This window comes from Rhipicephalus microplus, chromosome 5, assembly GCF_043290135.1.
Source record: "Rhipicephalus microplus isolate Deutch F79 chromosome 5, USDA_Rmic, whole genome shotgun sequence".
In the NCBI taxonomy this organism is placed as follows: Eukaryota; Metazoa; Arthropoda; class Arachnida; order Ixodida; family Ixodidae; genus Rhipicephalus; species Rhipicephalus microplus.
Genome location: NC_134704.1, coordinates 138743603 through 138752395, shown reverse-complemented (window position 1 = coordinate 138752395; position 8793 = coordinate 138743603). Strand labels below are relative to the sequence as shown.

General features: G+C 42.9%; 1 long non-coding RNA gene across 1 annotated transcript; it reads left to right on the top strand.

Moving 5' to 3' along the window:
• The first annotated feature begins 240 nt into the window (after positions 1–240).
• On the top strand, positions 241–8362 carry LOC142817394 (uncharacterized). The gene is made up of 3 exons (XR_012895209.1): positions 241–337; positions 2757–2939; positions 8243–8362. It is a non-coding gene; the product is annotated as an uncharacterized LOC142817394 (long non-coding RNA).
• Positions 8363–8793: the final 431 nt, after the last annotated feature.

Sequence of the window (8793 nt, the reverse complement as noted above, 5' to 3'; positions counted from 1 at the left end):
CGCGCGAATGCTTTTTCTCCGACTTGTCGCTTTTCTCCTACGAAACACCTGAACATATAAACGAAAGAGTAATTGTTGACACGAAAGGAAGTTTCACATCCTTGTGAAGTTTTCAGTCCTTGAAAGCCGAAAACACTCCTTGACAGGTTTGAGTAAAAAAGAGAACAAAAAGAAGGAATAAACTTTGCCGCAAAAGATACTTTAGGTTCAAGTAGAGGAAGCCACTTGTCAGTGCACGATCCGCAGTCGAGCAATGCAGGAGAGATATTTCGAGACGCATGAATCAAGCCAGCTTTTTGACACTGGAACCAGGAAGTAAAGGCGAAGCCTAAGAAAGGTAGGCGCTAGCTGTTATTGAGACCTAGGCAAGTTTGAAGATTGCGTTCTTTGAACCAGCGAGGAAACATTTTCGCCTCATTTATATCCTCGGTGATTTCCCAAAGGCAATATCCCAAGAGGGTTTGCTGGCGAGTTCGTCGTAATATAAATCGAAAGAAGTACAGGTCAAAAAGCCACTCTTTTTTGTTTTTTGAAGAGATGGTTTGTTGGTGAAGGTTACACAATAAAAAGCGTCAAACCAGTAAAGGTATTTCAGTTGTGATACCACTGTGACACATCATTTACCTGTATATTAGTTAGCTTTTTTTCGCATAGGTACTAGAGGTCAGCTACATTTGTCAGGAGCGTGCGTTACTTTCGTAAGCTCCACATGTGATTCCATACAATTCTCATCGCTACTCAAGCGTTGAACGTTTTAATCCAATTATTACAACTTCGAGATAAAAACATTGAGAATAGGCATCGCATCACTCTAATACAAGCTTTTGGGAGCATCATTTTATCTCATTAGTTATACTTGTCGTGCTATAGTAACTCTGCTCCGGTTGCCTTCGGCCTGCGTATTGTTATAAGATTATAATTTCTGTATTATTCCGTTTTTCCATCGTCTATATAATATTGGCTATAGTACAGTTATCGAGTACGAAGCGCAGCAGCTGCAAATAATGAAAGATGCGGGTATATCCCAAGCAAACGTTGTGACCGACTCCACCTTCTTAATCCTGAGCATTGCGAGGAAAGTAGTATTTGTTTATTTCGCTTACCCTTCGATAGCATCGACGTGACAGGGGATGGTTTCTATTCAGGAGACGCCGTTACAGCACCGGGACAAGACAAAATTGCAATGTCATGGGATTTCGTTTCGGTTTTACACCGCCCGACTTTTTTACCGAAGCGAAACGGGGACTGGGTGCTTCCTTTCTAGATTCATGGCGGCTCCTTTAATAGCTGCCTACTATCTTTCTACCACCCGTCTAGCTCATGAAAAAAAATTTAGAGCTGAGACTAAGTGTGAGATATATGAAAAGGTGGCCGTATAGGTTTTTACGAGGACCAGCAAGCTCCACGAACTCTCACTTGCAGTGAGAGGAACGACACTTCCAGCAACCGCGAAGAGTATGAAGGAACGACAACGATCTCGAGATTGAATTTTACATTTTTTCCCAAGACAAATTATTACAATCAGGTGTTTGACAAGCCCGGGTGGTGCAAAAAAACGGATGCTATGCGAGCTTTACTTTTTACGGAAGCGTAAAGAGCGCGACCGAACGTGGTCAGAGAAAACGCACACGCACTCAAAGCGCTGTTTGTTTTTACCTTCTCAAGAATGTACATGTATGCGTCACGTGCACATGAAGACAAGCATTTCCCATTGAAAGTCATCGTTGCTTGTCTGTGTGCATGTTCATCTCTGTCGGCGTCCAGTCACGCTGTCCAATCTCACCTCGATAAACCAACTATCACACCAACGCACTTTGACTAACTTCAATTATTAGATGCCTCTATTCACTGAGAAGATTTGGAAAATGGGCGATGATTTCACTGACTATTTTACCGCTGCTGTCTTGAGTTACAAATGGTATATATTGATAACTGTGCACTTTGATAAAACGCCATAGGTGTGCTGAAGAAGTGGGCAAGTGATCACTGCGTGCCGTTGCATGTTTTGTCGTGGATCACTTACATCCCTGCTGAGGAAGTAACAGCTGTCGGTCCGGTGAACGATGTTTAATCACGCTTCATGCAAGCATGGCACCAAGCATAATTGCGTATACAAATTAAAAATTGGGAAACGTTTAAGCTTCGCCATAAATGGTTGAACACGATGGCGAGTGCTGTCACTGTAGTGCGCACTTGAACCAGTGAATATTTACTTTATACTGCATATGATAGCTCTACAAGTCTAAATAGTGAATTACAACAATGTAACCGAAAAATTTACAGTGACTCGTGTCAGTGAAGCTTTCGCAGAGCTGCAATCTGTGCAATGGGTAGCATGGTTTCAACCACGAGCAATTATGTGTGTTCACAGCTTTCTAACTTGTTATGCACCCAATACGTGGTCCTAAAACACTATGCGCAGTAACGTGTTTGCCTTCTGTATTGAGTGGCTGGCTTGAAACTACAAACTGTTATGATAATGACATGTTCAGGCGCATGACAGCAGTGTAAGCCTGTACAATGTAATATTACTGTTATATTAGATGTTGTATTATAGAAGCTGTGCACATGACACGTGTGTTTCTAAAGCATGAAAGGTATTTTCACTGAATTTTCAAACAGAGGGAGTTATCATGACTGTAATTCTAAGCAGACCTGTGGCTGTCCATAAAATACCTGCTTACCACGCAAACGGCCTGCGTTTGATCCTGACTCAGATCTCTAAACTTTTGTTATGTACTATTTCATCTTTCTAGATTTTTCAAGCATGGACGAGATTATGAATCTTCGCTCGCAAGCAACAGTATTCACGCCGACACCAAGGGCAATGCCGGAATTTTCGTACAAGAAGCGCCTAATGCTGTAGTGTTTCTATTAAAAAAATTCGGCAGATCCCACGTACCTGAGAATCGACGTTATGCGAAGCTTGCGGAAGGAAGGTGACCGTATTGCAATTTTTTTGTTGCATGACACATCAAGAAATGACGCCAAATATATGTACAAACTTTGCACGTGCAGGCATATGTTGTAGAGTTGCAAATGTTTATATAACCAGTTATTTGCACTTGCGCAACGGTGCCAACGGACGTACGTATTAGCAACCCTAGAAACCGATATGAAGCGCTCATCCTCGCGAGCATGCTGGCCCTGAACACTGTCACATAAATCAACTTCAGCGCATGGCAACGTACCACAATCGACGTCAAACCGACGTGACAGATGTATGAAGGAGCACATGCGTAATGCTTATAAAATTGGGTAGGCGGCATTACTACCACTATCGACGTTTCACGAAGATTAACGTCTATTTGAAAAGTAGTTCCGAGACCTGGCGTAGCTTTGTGGTAAAATGCTTCATTGCGACGCAAAATGCTTGGGTTCAATTCCTGCTAGGACCCTGACATTTATTCTTTGCATTCTTTGAATTAACGCTACCGATTTTGGTCATTTCTTAACGCTCGCACGTTAAAGTTACCCATGTGTGTTCTCGACGTTCCTGGGTGGATACTAAGTGCCGATCACCTGTGGCACATGGCCGCATACCAGCGGCACATATTGGCCCGTGAGTATATGCCACTGTCTGGCGCGACGAGTTTGATGACGTACGCTATGGGATTGTGACATTATTGGAAGTCTTGAGCAGCGCGTCATATTCGCCAAACTATCTTACCCTCCCATGCTAATTTTGTTTCACGCCAACTTAAGGGGGTGACCGCGAGAGTACCCAAACGTAAGCGGCTGGATGGATAGATAGATAGATAGATAACGCTCAAAGCCACCGAAGTTCGCAAAGAAGTGCTTCGCATTTAAAAGTACCTTATATGCTAATCACAAGGCGGGCACACATAATGGCAGTTTTTATGTGCGTATGTGCCGCTACGACAGAACCACTTTTTCAATTGCTCCAAACCACCACCGTTATTTTTTTTTACATTTCATGTGTGCGCCCATATTTAGGTCAAAATGTTCTCACGGTCAACAATGCGAAGCGCGGCATCGCTACGTGTTGCTGACACGACACGTAATCTCTCGTCCACTCCAAGCTTTTTGCTAAACCGAGCACTGGCCATCGCGCCATTCTTAGCATCTTGTCATGTCTTCTACAGAAAAGGACGTGTTTATGTGATCGCAGAAACGCGCATATTCCGCTCTTGCTGATCAGATGATTGAGGCGGAGCCCGGGGCCAGAACGAAAAACGTGTCTATGAACAGAGTGCAGTGAAGAAAAAAAGTGATATGAGCAAGGCCCCTTTTCGATCACCAATCGCGTGTAACTCCGCTATTTAGAAAGTGCTTTAAAGATCTAGCTTGGCCGTGAATTTGTAGAAGTCTCGCGCACAGCTGTAGCTTCACAAATAAAGAAGAACCTCGGGATGGCGGCAGACCCTGTAAGGTTAAGCGCGGCACTTCGGGGGATGTTGTTAAGCAAGCGAAGGCTTGAACAAGGCTAACAAAGATCGTATGGGCTTATCAAGTGCTGATAACTTTTTTTTTTATTTTTGGCACGCTTGTTACGACTTTATTTTGAGTGGCTTGTCACAAAACACAGTTAGATATCTGAATTTTTTCTGATTGATGCCAAATTGCGAATGATCTTACAAAACTGCAATTCGAAGCTGTCACACGACTGTGCAACACTTTAAAAACAACTATGCATCAATCAACCGACATCTATTACCATAGTATATGGGACCAACAGAAAGCCTTGTTGTAATTAGTTTTATCAGGGAAGAAAGGCTAGACGTCTGGCACTTTCGTCACTTTTCAAAGAGAGTATTGTCACATGAACTACTTCTACGTTCGCTGACCTCAGCACAAGATGTCTGCTTCTCCTGTTTTGTCAGATATGTCAAGTGCGCTACAAGGAGCTTAAGATGAATGCTTGCATGTAGACATCTTTAGCACTTTGATAAAGATGCCGGTTCCCAACTTCGTTTTTCTTAAAAATCTCCAGCGGTGAAATAGGTCTCTGATATTCGAATTGCTAAGCGAAAGGACCGGACCAGAGCCAGCCAGGTAAGGCATACAATAGACAACCTTGTGTCACTGTGAGGAAGTGGCGTGGATGCCATGAAACAGAGAATAAAATGGAAAAGAGCACAGCGGCAACAGAGAGAGGTGAAATTTTGAAGTTTGCATGTACAAAACGTAATCAGCTGGCGCAAGATGGGGAAAATAGGAGATTAATAGGACAATTTTGCACTGCAGTTGTCTTACTTAACAGCAGGTTTGCAGTGTTGATAATTATTAAGGTGTCCAAATATCCTAAACAGAAATGTGGTTCCGTTTAGGTTTGGGATGATGAATGTTGCGCAGTTAATTTATTGCATATGATTTATTGCTAAGTGAAATTTGTATCTTCAAACATAAAATGAGCTTATGTTTGGACATAAGCTCCAATGACTACAGCATCAGGCTATAGGGACCACAAGAAGGCTAAGATCTCATTATGCAACATGCGTGAAATTTGAAGGAGAAACCTTTCGAACACTTTCAATGAAAAAGAATCAGTTGTTATGCGCACAACGCAAAAACGTTCTCTTTTTACGCTTGTCAAGGACGCTAAGAGAGAAGAAATTTCATGGCAATGTGAGTTTGGCTCTTCGTAAAAGGCACAAAAGTTGATGGCCAGTTTTTCAAGCGAAGTGAATTGCGCTCTAAACGTCAGCGCGGCTTCCTCGACAGCGTTTACAGGCAGATTAACTTCCAGGGGAGCTTGCCTTACCCCTATATAACGAAAGACTAATCGATCAAGCTTGCTTCTTATCCAGACGAGGAGGAGGTAAAGAAAGGGAAGGCAGGTTAACCAGGCGAGCGTCCGGTTTTCTACCCTAAATTATGAAAAAAGGATTGAGGGGTGAAAAGAGAGTGATAGAAAGAAGAGAAGAAGAAAAAAAACACAGGTGAGTTGAAACTAGACTGTACGTAGTTCGATAGTAGTGAATGCAGGTCTTCAGTTGTATCACGTTTTACCGTAGGTCGCTGGTTCTTGGTGCCTAGTGAAGGCTTGCAAGCAATGAACGTAGAACATCTTGTGCCTGTTGTACGGCCTCAGTGTGTGGTGATTATAGTCTTCCGATGAACACTTGAAGTGTGTCGAGCAGTGATTGTAGAACTATAATATGAGGTTTTCTTCTGGCGAGACCGAGGTGAACTGTGAATCAGCATATCGCCGCCTTGACTTCGGTAATGGAGACCAAACTGCGTCAGTTGTGTCCTTGTTGGTGTCGACCATCGCTGATTCATGTGACTGTCTGTGGTTTTGTCATTGTAGGCCAAGTGAAATGCGCGGAAACTATGCTTTTTACTACAATACTACAATTTGCTTCATACCAGTTAAGTACAATCTGGTTAGAGAAGGAGATGGTGAAGAAGGGCGTCGAACGGGTGCTGCGGATGCACCGGCATTGGATTTGTAGGGGAGTTATCAAGTACCTCTCGATTGTCGACGTTACTCATGTCAGTTATTTTCGACCAATGTAAAATAAGTTTTTGCTAAGCATGCACAAAGGCCGACCATTTGTCTTTCTCGCTCTCTACTACGTATTTATTGCTCATGCTTCGATGCAAACTTGCAATGATGGGAATGGTTTGCAAGTGGCAGAGGTAATCACACGAAGCTCGCAAAACCTGTAATGAGCTTCATGTTTCAGCATCAAACAGCATCACTATATAGAGTAATCCTGTTTAATCATGAAACAGGAGGCTCAACATTGGTTTAGACTTTTTTGAGTGAATATCTCAGCCACTCATATCAATATAATGAGCCTCGTGTTTAAGTATTGAAACATGATCACTATAACAAGTGATCCTGTTTTGATGCTGAGCCTTTCTGAATGACGTGCCGTCTGTATCCTGAACTTCGCTAGGATGGTTTGCCTAATTTTTCTCAAAGCTACATATCATGCGTAAATAATTTTGAGCAAGATGCGAAAAAGCATTCCCAAGAGTTTTTTAATAGCCTTGTTTCCTAAAAACACCATACCTTCGTAGACCACGAGACAATGAATCAAGTGATGGTCAAGGCCTCATAAAATGGCTGAGCCAGAACACAGACTTATTTTAAAGAGAACTTTTCTGAAAGTCTTATCTCGGCTAACAATCACGCACACTGCGCCAGAGGGTCCCTGCGTAGACACGCTTCATGGCGCCATCTATCAAAGACAGCGGCACCGAATGAGCGCCACAAAATTTATGCACCATTGACACCGTAAAGGTTCAAACATCCTTGTTTAAGCTCCCAAAATGACAATCAAGTGTATGGTGCCCTTTCTCGGCCTTCGTGATGTCGTAGAAGGAAATGATAAATATAACTTCGGCGCCCGATAAGGTACAGATACCGCTATTGCGAAGAAACGATTATGAACTGGGAAGCATATTGGATAGTAATTAGCGCACGTGATATTGTTCTACGACGGGTTGAGGGCCAAACATCACTTTTCCCGATCTTATGACTAGTTGGCCGGAAGATGCTATTTTTTTTTCTCCGCGTCACGATGCCTGGAATATATCGTTGAGTGTCCGGACACTGGCTTTAGCCTTAGGCTCAAAGTTACATGAAGGTCGCGGACAAGGCTTAATTCGAACTTTTGTGAAGCTCAGTAGTGAGTGTACTGGTACTGACCATAACTGCCTTTAGCCTTATCACATGAAGGTGTTCAAGAACAAAGCGTGGTAACATAAATAAAATAGCCAACCAAAACATACCAGTGACGTTGGTAGGATAATGAAGTGGAAACCTGAAATACTTCTCAGACATACTTAAACAGTTGGAACTGTTAATCTCCCTCTATGTTTTTTCATGCATTACGATATGAAAATGAACTGTTTTCGCACAAAATACCCAGATCCTATTAACACGGCCTGCTCATACCGTGAAGTCATTATATGAGTTGTTAGAATAACGAGAGTACGCCAGCAGGACATTCATATTTTTTGTTATGTTCCGGAATACAGATTTTAGTGGTTGTTAGATATGCGACATAATATGAGTGCAGCACTTCGGATAGGTTTCTGGGCACTCAGCCAGCAGCTCTGCTTTACGATGTTTCAAGTGCACTACGCATACACCTTCCGGTTCCGACTTTCAAGTGCGAATGGTCCGAGCCATAAAGCCCATGTTGCCAGCAGCAGAATCGTGGTTTAGGCCCTTACTACAGTAATTCAAGAGTGGTTACATCATTTTCTTAGTTTCTCTAAAGGCATAAAAACGACATTACTTGAACTTCTCTTTGCTTTCCAGGACATGAAGTTCAAGACTATATTTTTCAAGATGATACTCTACCAGCTCGCATTATAAGCCAGCAGTTTAGGAAAGAAATTAGAGGCAAGAGAAACGACACAATGTGCAATAAGATTGGACAAAATAAACTCTTTTAGCCAAGCAATGTTGTTTTTCTTTCTATCTTTCTTCCAACCACAGAAATTGTGATGGCGCTAGATTTCCAAGTCCATTCGTTTTACTCATCTCCTGGGATGAGTGGTTCTATGAGGCTAGGTACTTCGATGCATGAGTCAAACCGAAATCGAAATCTGTATGCGCACTGCGGACTCTTGGGAGGCCGTAGGCAGAGTAAGTCTACGCACTCGAACTCAGTATAAAAGCTGTGGGGAATGCGGGAAGGCGCTTCGCCAACCTCTCGTCGACGCCGGCGTTCGCGGGCAAGGGTGCACTGGCATCGCCAATGTGCGGCGTGCTTGACATGTGTGGCAGGAAAGTAAATCTTCAATTGGCAGACTCCGTTGCCATCTCCCCTACTCTCTTTCTTACTTTTCCCTTCCTTCTTCACCAAA